This window comes from Schistocerca piceifrons, chromosome 2 (assembly GCF_021461385.2).
Source record: "Schistocerca piceifrons isolate TAMUIC-IGC-003096 chromosome 2, iqSchPice1.1, whole genome shotgun sequence".
NCBI lineage: Eukaryota > Metazoa > Arthropoda > Insecta > Orthoptera > Acrididae > Schistocerca > Schistocerca piceifrons.
The window spans coordinates 828,864,240-828,880,066 of NC_060139.1; the positions used below are offsets into that span (position 1 = coordinate 828,864,240).

Genomic DNA, 15,827 nt, shown 5'->3' on the forward strand with positions numbered 1-15,827 from the left:
TTGCGCTTAAGAAAGCGCTAAATGCGAAATGATATGCACGCATGTTATAGCATTGTGTACTGCGTTCGGAGGGGGCCAGCCATAAATTACGTTACAGGTTAAGGAGGAGGGAGGGGGTCAACAAAGTGTGACATCGTGTGACAGAGGGGGGGGGGGGGGGGGAAGGGGGGCGATGGACGAGTCATAAGCTTCACGACCTTACATGTATGAAGTACTGTTTCGTTCTGTATTAAACTCTAAACTTCAACTCTAACGAAAAGCTTTGGAACATTACCAGTTCTATAATCATTCTTTACTAAGGTGAAATTTGTTTTTACAACTTTATCACACGTGGCGGCCACGCGATGTGATTGTTGTTCACGCTCGCTGTACCTACGGTGTCGCGCGTCGACCACATTGACATAAGTCGCAAGGCCTGTACCACCTTTGAGACTTTAACAGAAGCACCACCGCTCTGATTTCGTCCTTGTTGAATTGTTTATACCATGAAGTCGAAACTTGACTCTCACTGTGATGGACGAGTTTTTCTTGGTTCTACTATTCGGCGATTTTCAGTTTATCTAACAAATTTAAAAGGAATAAAAAATTGATTTAGGTATTCTTTACCGCAAACTATATGAAGTCTACCGTACAGCTTATGCTGATAAAAATAAACAAAATATACAAGACAAAGTTAACGCCTTACGGCGACGTTTGAAAAACAGTGAGAATTCGCAAATAAAAAAATTCAAATAAAACTGATGAAAAAGAGAGCGAGAATTACAGATTTTTTTCAAATATTTCTTCGTCATCAAAACCACAGAAACAATTAGAGCCCATGGGCTAAAAGTACGTCTGAGTTTTATATTATTTTAACATTTCGTTCTCCACCGCTAAAAATTGAAAAACAGAACAACCGAGTCAGTTACGCTCAGTTGTTATTCACTACTTATTATAAAGAAAAATCGGGAACCGTATCTTTCTTTCTGTCTGTTGGAGGTTATCTCGGAAGGTCGATGTCAATGCAGTTCTCATTACAGTGTAGCTGGGTTCTTGAGGACGATTTAGAATACATACTGTGTGAAATGCGCATATTCAACATTTTACATGCTTAGCTTTTAATTGCAGGAAACCAAACATGACATACCAGAAGACACTGAAGATATTAGTATGTAGCCAAGTGGAAGACAGTTACCTCAAACAGTACCTAAATCAATGCCAAGTCAGAACACTTCCAGGAATAAAGTTGTAGAACTAGAATCTGTGTCCATTAGCTTTCTGTTAGCACGCGATGCTTGGCGACAGATGAAGCAATAAAAAGAATAACAGCACAAACGAAAAACATTCAACAAGAAAGAAACATACTGAAGAGAAAGATCAGTGCAGCCCAACAAGAGAAAAAAGTCGTGATTCAGAAAAACAAAACAAAAAATAGTAATTTCGACTTAACAGCGTCTCTTAAAATTCGAAATATTGGTGGTCAGCCTGGAGTAGAAGAAAGTCAATCGGGTTTACTTGAAGTCACAAAGGAGACTGCAGTTTTTGGTGGTGCAGCTGACGATCGGCGTCGCACTGAAATTATAAGTTGCTGCAAAACATTGTAAACAAGGCTATACTATCAGTCGATCATGGTTATATTTAAGACTCCTTTCCAGCAGGAAAGAAAAAAGAAAAACACGTGGTAACTATTCCTACTAAATTGTACAAACCAGACTGTAAAGCATAAAGACGGCAAATTCTGTACAGCTATTATAAGAAACATTGAATCTTTAGCTTCAGTTTTGGACCCTGGTCAAGTATTCTTTTCATCTATGGATCAAAAAATACATACGCCATTAGCTATTACAACAGCAAATGCTCAAGCACCTCTATTTATGTTCCTTGACTATCGTGTAAAACAACTAGATCATGATTTCGTGGTGGCACATAGTCAGCACGGATTCAGAAAATATCGTTCTTGCGAAACACAACTAGCTCTTTATTCTCATGAACTAATGAGTGCTATCGACAATGGTTGTCAAATTGATTTCATATTTTTAGATTATCTGAAGGCTTTCGACATCGTTCCTCACAAGCTTCTAACCAAACTGCGTGCCTGCGGAATATCGCCTCAGTTGTTCGACTGGATTCGTGATTTTCTGTCAGAAAGATCACAGTTCGTAGTAATAGACGGAAAGTCATCGAGTAAAACAGAAGTAATATACGGCGTTCCCCAAGGAAGTGTTATAGGCCCTCTATTGTTCCTGATCTACACTCCTGGAAATGGAAAAAGGGACACATTGACACCGGTGTGTCAGACCCACCATACTTGCTCCGGACACTGCGAGAGGGCTGTACAAGCAATGATCACACGCACGGCACAGCGGACACACCAGGAACCGCGGTGTTGGCCGTCGAATGGCGCTAGCTGCGCAGCATTTGTGCACCGCCGCCGTCAGTGTCAGCCAGTTTGCCGTGGCATACGGAGCTAAATCGCAGTCTTTAACACTGGTAGCATGCCGCGACAGCGTGGACGTGAACCGTATGTGCAGTTGACGGACTTTGAGCGAGGGCGTATAGTGGGCATGCGGGAGGCCGGGTGGACGTACCGCCGAATTGCTCAACACGTGGGGCGTGAGGTCTCCACAGTACATCGATGTTGTCGCCAGTGTTCGGCGGAAGGTGCACGTGCCCGTCGACCTGGGACCGGACCGCAGCGACGCACGGATGCACGCCAAGACCGTAGGATCCTACGCAGTGCCGTAGGGGACCGCACCGCCACTTCCCAGCAAATTAGGGACACTGTTGCTCCTGGGGTATCGGCGAGGACCATTCGCAACCGTCTCCATGAAGCTGGGCAACGGTCCCGCACACCGTTAGGCCGTCTTCCGCTCACGCCCCAACATCGTGCAGCCCGCCTCCAGTGGTGTCGCGACAGGCGTGAATGGAGGGACGAATGGAGACGTGTCGTCTTCAGCGACGAGAGTCGCATCTGCCTTGGTGCCAATGATGGTCGTATGCGTGTTTGGCGCCGTGCAGGTGAGCGCCACAATCAGGACTGCATACGACTGAGGCACACAGGGTCAACACCTGGCATCATGGTGTGGGGAGCGATCTCCTACACTGGCCGTACACCACTGGTGATCGTCGAGGGGACACTGAATAGTGCACGGTACATCCAAACCGTCATCGAACCCATCGTTCTACCATTCCTAGACCGGCAAGGGAACTTGCTGTTCCAACAGGACAATGCACGTCCGCATGTATCCCGTGCCACCCAACGTGCTCTAGAAGGTGTAAGTCAACTACCCTGGCCAGCAAGATCTCCGTATCTGTCCCCCATTGAGCATGTTTGGGACTGGATGAAGCGTCGTCTCACGCGGTCTGCACGTCCAGCACGAACGCTGGTCCAACTGAGGCGCCAGGTGGAAATGGCATGGCAAGCCGTTCCACAGGACTACATCCAGCATCTCTACGATCGTCTCCATGGGAGAATAGCAGCCTGCATTGCTTCGAAAGGTGGATATACACTGTACTAGTGCCGACATTGTGCATGCTCTGTTGCCTGTGTCTATGTGCCTGTGGTTCTGTCAGTGTGATCATGTGATGTATCTGACCCCAGGAATGTGTCAATAAAGTTTCCCCTTCCTGGGACAATGAATTCACGGTGTTCTTATTTCAATTTCCAGGAGTGTATATTAACAATATAGGAGAAGATCTCAGTAGCCGTCCTAGATTGAAACTTCCTTGCTGATTAAAACTGTTAATCTGCCAGGAAGTTTCATATCAGCGCACACTCCGCTGCAGAGTGAAAATCTCTTTCTAGCCGTCTTAGATTGTTGCAGATGATGCTGTCATTTACCGTCTTGTGAAATCATCAGATGACCAAACGAATTGCAATGTAGGCTGTGACAAGTGGCAATTGACCCTGAGCAAAGAAAAGTGTGAAGTTATTCTCATGAGTACTAAAAGAAATTAGCTAAATTTCGATTACGCGATAAGCCACACAAATCTGAAGGCTGTAAATTCAGCTAAGTACTTAGGGAGTACAATTACAAATAACCTAAATTAGAACGATCAGATAGATAATATTGTGGGTAGAGCAAACCAAAGACCGCGATTCATTGGCAGAACACTCAGAAGGTGCAGCAGATCTACTAAAGAGACAGCTTACACCACGCTCGTCCGCTCTATTCTGGAGTATTGCTAGGCGGTGTTGGATCCGCATCAGATGAGACTGACGGATGACATCGAAAAAGTACAAAGAAGGGCAGCTCGTTTTATATTATCGAGAAGTAGGGGAGATAGTGCCACAGACATGATACGTGAATTGGAGTGGCAATCGTAAAAACGAAGGGATCTTCTCATGAAATCACCAGTTTTCTCCTCCGATTGCGAAAACATTCTGATGGCACCCACCTACACAAGGAGAAATTATCACCACGATAAAATAAGAGAAATCAGGGCACGCACAGAAAAAGCTATGTGCTCGTTCTTCCCGCGCGCCTTTCGAGAGTGGAACGGTAGAGAGACAGCTTGAAGGTGGTTCATTCAACCCTCTGCCAGGCACTTTATTGTGAATAGCGGAGTAATCACGTAGATATTGATGTAGATGTGACTGAAAAACATAAACTTATTCCGTCTGTATAAGCAGATATTGTAATAAAGAAGCATGGTGATGGTAAACCTGAAGCTGTGATACATTCTGGATCTCCGCTGTAGCAGTTCGTAGTGGAGAAGATTCTTCCCCTAACGCAGACTAATGCCACAGACGTACATACACTTTCTGAATTACCAGATTTCGAAAAGTTAATGAGAACTCGAGAAGGTTTTGTAAAACCTGTGTTCATTTTCATTGCGATGGTGGTTCCGATGACATGACTTGGGTGCTATTTACATTGCCACAGATGCTCCAGGAAGAAGTGTATTTAACTGAGTAGAGCGACGAAAGGCGCCTCTTAGTCGCGAATGTACTAGTGTTGTGTTAAAACATGACAGTTTAGTTTACATCTTGATCCAGTAATGTAACTACCATAGCGAGTTGGAGCTAGAAAAACGGCTCTTTGAGAGTTCAGGCATCGTGCTGACTAATATTCGGAGCCAAATGGTCACTGACGATTTTCCTGTGGTTTTTGAATACATTGTGCCAACACATACATATCTGACTGGGCATCGTACAGGCTAGGACACTGAAAAACCATGCTACGTGGTAAGCAAATCGCGTACGTGAATGACAATATTTTTTTTACCAATTGTGAAATGCGGGGTTGTCGCGTGTTGCAGCATGCGACGATCTAGCCTGAATGGCTCTGAGCAGTATGGGACTTAACATCTGTGGTCATCAGTCCCCTAGAACTTAGAACTACTTAAACCTAGCTAACCTAAGGACATCACACACATCCATGCCCGAGGCAGGATTCGAACCTGCGACCGTAGCGGTCGCGCGGTTCCAGACTGAAGCGCCTATAACCGCACGGCCACACCGGCCGGCACGATCTAGCCTGTGGCTATTATTAGGAGAGGGGTTTTCACGACTACCTGTTTTGATTAAACAGCCTTGAGACAGATATGCATCCCTAGGAAATGATGACACGAAAGATAAATTTGCTCCGCAGTTACTACAGCTACCGTTGGGGTCCTGAGCGTCATCACTTTTGAAGCAAGTTCCGTACGACGGCTATTGTCTCAGTGTCGAGGCATACTTATTTAAATGATCATGTGGCACCTGTGGCCTATATTTTTCATCATACATAGCCACTAACCAACGCACGCAATCGCATAAGAGCCAATAAGAGCTTTTTCCCATCAGTAAGATCGTCCTCAAAGAATTGCTGATAGGCGTGCCAGGGAAGTTCTTTGTTTGATAAACGATGGCGATGAAGGTGATGTGGACACATAGAATGTCCCTAACATTATCCTAATAGAGAACGAAATGACTGCTATGCCAATCATAAATAGTATGAAGGAATGGGTCAAATTTTGTATCGTCCATTTGATTTGTTATGTTTCGTAAATTTTTTAAAACGTTTCATTTGTACTTGATTTTATGAAAAAAATTAGATTTCATGTAGAAATACATAATATTGGAAACTTCTACCTCTCTTTCATTTCCTTTGAGTCTTGCAACTGCAGTCTCGTTTCTGTACAAATTGTTTGTAATCTACTGCGTATTGTGATTAAAATGGAAGCACACACACACCACTTCACTGCCATGACACCAAACGTGAAGGGGTCACACGACCGAGTGGTCTAAGCTCTACCCTATATAGAGGGTGTAACGGGAATAAGTGGAGATATTTCTATTGGCAACTGAGCACAGTGTACCGAACAACATTACATCAGTGTTTACATTATTTGCAGACCAATAATTACAGCTATTGTAAGTCGTATATTTTAGGTTGGTTAATACCTCTAAGTACTTGTGGCAAGAGCAAGCCATTAATGCTTTCCCCTGGGCAGCAGGTCAGGTGTTGAACTGTGGGCGAGCGGACGTAGAGCAGTTGGCCTGCACCAGTATAGCCAACCTTGTCACAATCACCCACTAGTGGGCGTTCCAGATTTCATGGTAGGCGGTAGGTGGCAGGAGCTTTAAAACATTTCCGTTGGTTTTTCATAAGATTTTGATATAAAGCTGTTGGTAACTAATTATTACTATATGCTTTAACTTGTTGTAACTCTGCTTCATAAACTTCGTGAGTTAAAGTTACTTTCCTACCTTACAAATCACTATAACTGAGAAAGCATTGAGCGATCAGAGAATTTTATGTCTAACAGAAATGCAAAAGTGAGCACTAGGTAAAAGAGGTTCACTACCCCTGGTGTATACTGACAGGTCACTTACTGTTAGTGGTGCAGTTACGACTGTGCGGAAAACATCAGGTACGACACTATATGACGTGTTTGTGGGAAGACTGTTTGATGCGGAGAAAAAAGCAACACGCTGGTATGTGCATATTAGGGTATCACAAATAACTTATGCCCGTTACACCGTATATAGCGTTCTAAATAGAGCAGTGTGCTCTATTAATGGGGCGTGTAATATTTTGCTCAGGTAGCTAAAGTCGTTTTTTTTTTAAATATACTTTTCTGTATGACACTGGTTCACGTTACTGAATAGTCACTAGCCCTATCTGCATTATCACGAACACAAAATCAGCATTAACAGTGCGCGCTATCGTACATTTACAGAATTGAGAGTAGTCTAAAATATGCATGAATTCGTAAATTCGATTTCATGCTTCCCCAAACTTTATAACAAAGTGTTTACCACTGTTACTAAAAGCAAAATTTATTGCGCCATTAAAACCAACCTGGCTTTTCACTCGTGCGCCATTACAACGTCCTTCGTGACAAATGACCTATCCCAGGAGAATACCCAGCGTTCTCTGCGCCAAGCTTCCATGGCTATATTTAACGTGGAGTGTCACCATAAACGTCACACATTCCTCTCGACAAATTCTTTTTCAAACTGTGAGTTTTCAAATGAAAAAGATTCAGTTTAAAAAAGCTACAGCCATGAATTTTAAGGGCCACCTCTATATTTTATAATGTGGTGAACTTTAATATATTATAGCCGGCCGAAGTGGCCGTGCGGTTAAAGGCGCTGCAGTCTGGAACCGCAAGACCGCTACGTTCGCAGGTTCGAATCCTGCCTCGGGCATGGATGTTTGTGATGTCCTTAGGTTAGTTAGGTTTAACTAGTTCTAAGTTCTAGGGGACTAATGACCTCAGCAGTTGAGTCCCATAGTGCTCAGAGCCATTTGAACCATTTAATATATTATACCCAAATGTTTTGACAGTGTTGACTGGAATAAGTTCTTCGAACTCTGAAGATAGCATTAATAAAATGTGTGGAACGAAGACAGACCATCTGGCGTAGTATGAAGTCGAATGCACGAATCCATTCATTTTGGCGTGTGTGATTTAGACTTACGATACTGCGCACCGTTAGAGTCGCTTTTGTGTTCGTGATAATGAAAGTAAGTCTAGCTATTGTTCAGTAACGTGAACCAACGTCATCAAGGAAAGCATTTTTTAATAAACAAATTGTGCTCACTAGATAGGCTACTAGACATCCCCTGAAGAGAGAACACTGCATGCAATGGGTATAAGTACAGATATTTCTGTTGGTGACTGAGGACAGTGTACTGAACAACATTACATCAGTATTTACATGGTTTGCTAACTAACAATAATTATAGCTGATACAAGTGGTATGTTTCTAGGTTCAGTATTAGCTCTACATTTGCGTAGCAGGTGACAATTAATACTTATTTTCGCCTGGGCAGCAGGTCAGATGTTGAAGTGTGGACGTGTGGATGCAAAACGGTCAGTTTATACTGACAGGCGTAGTCCACTTAGAGGTGCAGTTATGACTGTGCAGAAAACATCAGGACCTGGTTGTGGGAAGACTGTTTGACACAGAGAAGAAACACCCAACATAATGATGTATGTACTTAGTAAAGTAACACATATAAAAATATCTGCACTTATAGTTGTAAGTGTAGAGCTTGTACCAGGTAGACTTCTAATCTCTTCGCCACTGGGGTGGTATACGTGTGTTCCCATTTTAACAATAACGTTGTAAAATTAAACAAACTGAGGCATCTCGAACAGAATCACTTGCTCCACAGCAATCAACGTCGCAGTCAGAGCAATGCCCAACTTGCGCTTTACTCACATCATCCACAAAATAATAGATCAAGGAAATCAGGTATTTCTTGACGTACGATATGCATATTACACACGAGAGTGCGAGTGTATGAGATATCAAACAAAACTTCTGAGTGGTTGAGATATGTTTGTAGGCAGGACACAGCGTGTTATCGTGGACGCAGTCAGTTACAGAAATAGAAGCAACTTAAGGCGTGCCTCAGGAAATTGTATTTGGGGCCTGTGTTGTTCTTGTTGTGCATTAACGACTTGGCAGACACTATTAACAGAAATCTTAAATTTTTTGGCAGATGATACAGTTATGTATAAAGAAATACTGTCTGCAGAGAGCTGCAGTAATGTCCTTTCGGATCTTGATAAGATTTCAAAAACATGGAAAGATCGACAACTTGCTGGATATGTACAAGGGCATGCTGAGAAGTAATGCTCCGAAGTTTTATGTGAAAACTCTCAAAGCTTTTTAAATACAGCAGACGTTATTCATTGAAACGTCCCCTTTGAAAAATTTATGAATTACTGTGCTGATAAACCTCTTACATTATTTGCTTTTCAAACCGCTGAGCAGAACTGACTGTACTCAGACATTTCGCATTTCGCTCTTTACCTATTCTGATCAACACTAAAATGACGCACAATATTTTTAGCGCAACGCAATCTGACTTTCAATAATCCCTGCAAACGAATGGTCCTGACTAACATTAACCTATATCTTTCACAAATCACTTACCTCACAAAAATCTTCGTTATTCGAACTACTGCAATACAGCGAGCGCCACTACTGCCAGCTAAATAAAAGATTCAAACTACGGAAGGCACTAACTACTGATAGGCATAGTTAGCAAATGAAAGATTTTAATAGAGAACAAACAATGTATTTACCTTAATAGTGTTGAAAAGTCATAATATACATAGCAGTTCATTACATCCAGTCTTACAAATTTCAAAACTCCGCCATCTCTCTCCCCACATTCACCACTGCTGGCGGCTCACCTCCAACTGCGCAACGCTACGCGCTGTTCACATCCAGCTGCCCAACACTACAATGGCAGACAACAATGCAAACTAGCCACAGACTGCACACAGTACAGCCAGTGATTTTCATACAGAGCGCTACGTAACGTTGCCAATAAGAAAACATAAACAGCCTCCTTACATCATTTTATACATCTTTATTCTTTACGTCTAGATAATTATTTCTCAGTATAGTTACCCTGGCGATGAACACATTTCTCCCAAAGAGAGACGAGTTTTTGATGCCGTCACTGCAGAGTGTTTGACTCTGTTGACGGAGCCATAACCTCAGCTCTGCTTGCACCGCTTCATCACTATCATACTGAAGTCCTCCGGTGTTCTTTAGGTTTTGGAAACAGATGAAAATCTGCTGGGGTCAATTCGAGAATGTGCGGAGGATGATCAATGACAGTGAACCCAAGGTGTCGGACTGTTCCAAATGTCGCAGTGCTCGTGTGTGGTCTAGCATTGTCATGCTGAAGGAGAGGATGTTCCATGTTGTGGGCGAACTCTTCGAATTCGTGATTTTAGTTTTCATAGAGTCTCTCACGCACCAACATAGTTGCGCTACACACAGAAAAGTTACTCGCTACAATTCGGAGCCTTCTAGTGGCAGAGGCTTGTTAACTTGCGTCAGCGAAGGGGGAAGTCAGTCGAGTAATATGCATGGTATTTAATACCTCAACCTATACTGAGAACACAATTAAAAATCGTAGGCATGCCCTTGTACAAACAAGTAAAATTATGCACTTCATAAAACAAAGAAACGTAGATCCTTTGACTATAATATCAATGATTGAAAATGGAAATCAGTTAACTGGTTCAAATAACTGGTTGAAACGATTTGTGTGGATATGAAATGGAATGTCCACATAGGCTCAGTCGCAGGTAAAGTAGGCTCGGGACTTGGGTTCATTGGCAGATTTCGAGGTAAATGCAGTCAGTGCACAAAAGAGAAAGATTACAAATCACCTGTGCACCCCATCTTATAATCTGTGAGGGACCCTTGCCATATAGAAACAACAGGCGATACTGGACGCTTAGAAAGAAGGGTGGCATAAATGGACGGGGGTTTGTTCGATTCGCTGGAGAGCATCACAGAAATTCTAATCACAGCGCGCACAGAGGCATTTCCCTAGTCATTTTCGCCAGGTTCACTACATGATTGGAACGGGGAGAAGTCCTAACATCCTAAGTATGTACCATGCACTTCACAGTGTTTTGCAGAGTATATATGTAGGTAGGTTGTAACGTTAAAATATCAAAATCGCAGCCCTGTAATGCACCAAGAACTAGTTGTCACAAAAACTACATTTTTGGGTTTCGTACCTCAGTCGGTAAAAATGGAATCATTGTAAGACGACCATGTTGTCCGTCCGTCTCTCTGTCCGATAAGACTGTTTTTTCTCAGGATGGGTAAAGGTATGAAGTTGAAACTTGTGTCACATACGAAGGTCTATGATCCCTTAGCGGTGTAAATAATTTGAGCTTCTAAGTCAATGCAGTCAAAAAGTACGGCCACGTCACATATTTTGATCCTCGCAAACTCACCGATTGATTAAACTGGTGTACCTGCACGTCGGGCCTGCTGATTCAGCGGTAAGGCGCGTGACGAAAAACTGACCGGTCGCAGGATCGAATCTCGGCCGGGCCAGCAGTTTTCCACTCTTCGTTTTTACCTAGCCTTCGTCTCTCAACGATGTGAGGAGTTGCCAGAAAAGAAACGCTGTTGGGATTCCACGTTAAACTGAAGGTCCCCATTATAAGATTTGATAATCGGGGTGGACACGCAAAGTCGCCGAAATAGCGTCCAATGTAGACTTGCATCAGGCCGCTGGAACACGCAAAACTATTATTATTGTCTATATACGTAATTAAATCTGTACGGAACGCTCAAAGCGCTAATCCTACCTACATTTTTTTTTAATTTTATTTTATTTTAGGTCACAACAATTTTCCGACTAAGCACTTCGTTCTTTAACAGTATCGTGCTATCTTCAATACTAACATGATTTCACACTCACAAAGCTAAATTTATTGACACGAGAAACGTTCTCATCCAGTTACCCGTCAGCTGTTGGATTCTCTCCGAAATACCGTCCGCCTCGTAGATCGTAAAGTTACTGCGCCAGCAGGCCCCTGGTTGCAGGCTGCAGGCTGGTGACCTTTGCTCCCCTATCACCCTTCGCTTTCCTACACTGTCCAACGTGTCTGCAAGTAACGGTGTACCACTGGCAGCCATGTAACACAGAGAAAAGCGATGGTCATAAAAGGACCGAAACCGACAGGCACCGGGGAGTTGTTTTACGACGTGTCAAAGACCATCCATTTCAAACTCGACGAGAATTGGTGCTGTCGGTGAAAGCAGGCCCATCTCAGTCAGTTTCCGAGCGAACATTTCAGAGGGAACTATATGCAATAGACATTTGGTGTAGAATCATTCGCTACGGTCGCAGGTTCGAATCCTGCCTCGGGCATGGATGTGTGTGATGTCCTTAGGGTAGTTAGGTTTAATTAGTTCTAAGTGACTGATGACCTCAGAAGTTAAGTCGCCTAGTGTTCAGAGCCATTTGAACCTTTTTGTAGAATCATTCGGAGATGGCCGTTGCTCCCTGCGGCACATAATGTGGCACAACTTCAGTGAAAAAAAGAACACAGAAATTGGACGGTAGCTCACTGAATTCGTATAATGTTGGCCGACGAGATGCGATTTTGGCGCTTTTCAAATGATGCAAGACTTCCAGTACACTGACGGCCCAATGAGGCGCTTAACCCGCAATGAGTGGTAATAAATCTAGCAGCTAGCCAATGTATTGCTTCAATGTCTTTCTTTAATGCAACCTGGTGGGGATCCCAAAGACTCGAGAAATACTCAAGAATGAGTTGCAGTAGTGCTCTATACGTGTCTCAAAAACGTTACGCCTAGGTAATCAATCGACATAACAGTGTCTAGCAGCACGCAACAAATACTATATTCGAAAATTACAGGATTGCATTTCCTACTCATCAGCATAAATTTATGTTTTCCTAAGTTTAGAGCATGCTTCCAATCATTACACCAAATAGAAATTGTGTCTAAGTCATCCTCTATCCTCCTACAGTGACTCAACGACAACACTCTTCTGTACATTGCAGCGTCATCAGCAGACAGTCGCAGATTGCTGCTGACCCTATCCGTCTGATGATTTATGTGCACAGAGAACAAGAGCGGCCCTAGGAGACTCGCCGTCGAGGACAAATTATTGGGTTCTATTACTCCAGAAGCTTTCCAGCCACTCAGAGATCGGGGAGGGGGAACTACTCCATACGCTCGAACATTTATCATCAGTGAAAATGTATCCAACTATCTGGGTACCATACTGAAAAAATGGGAGTATTTCACTCAAAGGAAATACTGAGGAAAGTATCCGTGTTTTATCAACTAACATATGCCCATCTTGTTACTCATAAAGATTATCATATAATCAAACAAAGATAGGGAAGAAATCGACCTTGCGCTATTCAGAGAAACCATGCAAGCACTTGTGTAATAGATTCAGGTGAGCCATGGAAAACCTAAATTTGGATGGCAGTATGGAGAGTTAAACTGAGCTCTTCCTGAATGTGAAACAACTGCGTTACCCATTATTACGTTGTGGATTTGACATTATTTCTTTGAGGGACGTTCAGTAACACAATGCATTTTTTTCCGAAAGCAAATTGGTTTTATTCAGAATTCCAGTACACTATATTATCCCCCACTCTTTTGCCTTCAACACCCTAGTTTTCGCCATAACCTCTGCTCAGTGCGACGTCATTACGCTATCTCACTGGGAGGGCCTTTACGTCCACATGGCACGACTCTACTGGCCGACGTAGGAGTCAACGTCTTGCAGCAGCAATAACCTCCCTATCAACGACGTACTACTTCGTTGTGACAAACAAATGGAAGTTTACTGTTAGGCAGCGAGGAAAGGGACACACCTTTGAGTACCCTAAGCGGTGGAAGAGTGTTTCAGCACTACCAACAGAAACGTCCAATTGAGCAGCGAGGTGTTTCATTGTGAACCGTCGATGACCTCGGATGAGAGTGTCCGCACGTTCCAACATTGCAGGAATCGCAACTGTGTGCGGCCAACCGGCAAGTGGGAGATCGGACAGGTTTGTCCGACCTTGTTGCTTTTGTTCACTGCCAGGCTGTAAGAGGTCCATGAATAAGGAATTTATTGCTAGCGCACTCGAGCAGATGTAACTTCGATGGAATGCTCACGCGCTGCCTGCGATATGTGTGCTACAATAAAATCACAGACCAGAGAGCACTGCCGGCAGCAGCAGTAGGAGTAGTAGGTTGGTTGGTTGTTTTGGGGAAGGAGACCAGACAGCGAGGTCATCGGTCTCATCGGATTAGGGAAGGACGGGGAAGGAAGTCTGCCGTGCCCTTTGAAAGGAACCATCCCGGCATTTGCCTGGAGCGATTTAGGGAAATCACGGAAAACCTAAATCAGGATGGCCGGACGCGGGATTGAACCGTCGTCCTTCCGAATGCGAGTCCAGTGTGCTAGCCACTGCGCCACCTCGCTCGGGCCGGCCGAAGTGGCCGTGCGGTTAAAGGCGCTCCAGTCTGGAACCGCAAGACCGCTACGGTCGCAGGTTCGAATCCTGCCTCGGGCATGGATGTTTGTGATGTCCTTAGGTTAGTTAGGTTTAACTAGTTCTAAGTTCTAGGGGACTAATGACCTCAGCAGTTGAGTCCCATAGTGCTCAGAGCCATTTGAACCATTTGAACCTCGCTCGGTAGTAGTAGTAGTGGCTGGCACTCGGGCGGTGGGGCCAGTTGTGGAAAGTGATGCAGTATAAGGTAAAAGCAGCCGCGCGCGTGTGTAATTTGTAACAACTGATTTTGTACTATTGTTATATCATGTCCCATGCAAATGTTTTTAAAAATCTTTTAATAATAATCTTTCTTATAAAGATAACTTTTGACAATCGTTCATTCGAATTTAAAGATTTTACTAATTTCGCTATCTAGCGTGTAGCTACAGGAGCTCGTCTTTTATACACTCCTGGAAATGGAAAAAAGAACACATTGACACCGGTGTGTCAGACCCACCATACTTGCTCCGGACACTGCGAGAGGGCTGTACAAGCAATGATCACACGCACGGCACAGCGGACACACCAGGAACCGCGGTGTTGGCCGTCGAATGGCGCTAGCTGCGCAGCATTTGTGCACCGCCGCCGTCAGTGTCAGCCAGTTTGCCGTGGCATACGGAGCTCCATCGCAGTCTTTAACACTGGTAGCATGCCGCGACAGCGTGGACGTGAACCGTATGTGCAGTTGACGGACTTTGAGCGAGGGCGTATAGTGGGCATGCGGGAGGCCGGGTGGACGTACCGCCGAATTGCTCAACACATGGGGCGTGAGGTCTCCATAGTACATCGATGTTGTCGCCAGTGGTCGGCGGAAGGTGCACGTGCCCGTCGACCTGGGACCGGACCGCAGCGACGCACGGATGCACGCCAAGACCGTAGGATCCTACGCAGTGCCGTAGGGGACCGCACCGCCACTTCCCAGCAAATCAGGGACACTGTTGATCCTGGGGTATCGGCGAGGACCATTCGCAACCGTCTCCATGAAGCTGGGCTACGGTCCCGCACACCGTTAGGCCGTCTTCCGCTCACGCCCCAACATCGTGCAGCCCGCCTCCAGTGGTGTCGCGACAGGCGTGAATGGAGGGACGAATGGAGACGTGTCGTCTTCAGCGATGAGAGTCGCTTCTGCCTTGGTGCCAATGATGGTCGTATCCGTGTTTGGCGCCGTGCAGGTGAGCGCCACAATCAGGACTGCATACGACCGAGGCACACAGGGCCAACACCCGGCATCATGGTGTGGGGAGCGATCTCCTACACTGGCCGTACACCACTGGTGATCGTCGAGGGGACACTGAATAGTGCACGGTACATCCAAACCGTCATCGAACCCATCGTTCTACCATTCCTAGACCGGCAAGGGAACTTGCTGTTCCAACAGGACAATGCACGTCCGCATGTATCCCGTGCCACTCAACCTGCTCTAGAAGGTGTAAGTCAACTACCCTGGCCAACAAGATCTCCGGATCTGTCCCCCATTGAGCATGTTTGGGACTGGATGAAGCGTCGTCTCACGCGGTCTGCACGTCCAGCACGAACGCTGGTCCAACTGAGGC

The 15,827-nt window shown here is 44.7% G+C and overlaps 1 protein-coding gene across 1 annotated transcript in view; it reads left to right on the forward strand.

The window, feature by feature from the left end:
- Positions 1–15,827, forward strand: part of LOC124775905 — a 476,308-nt gene that overhangs the window by 428,548 nt on the left and 31,933 nt on the right. The gene's annotated exons all lie outside the window — the stretch shown is intronic.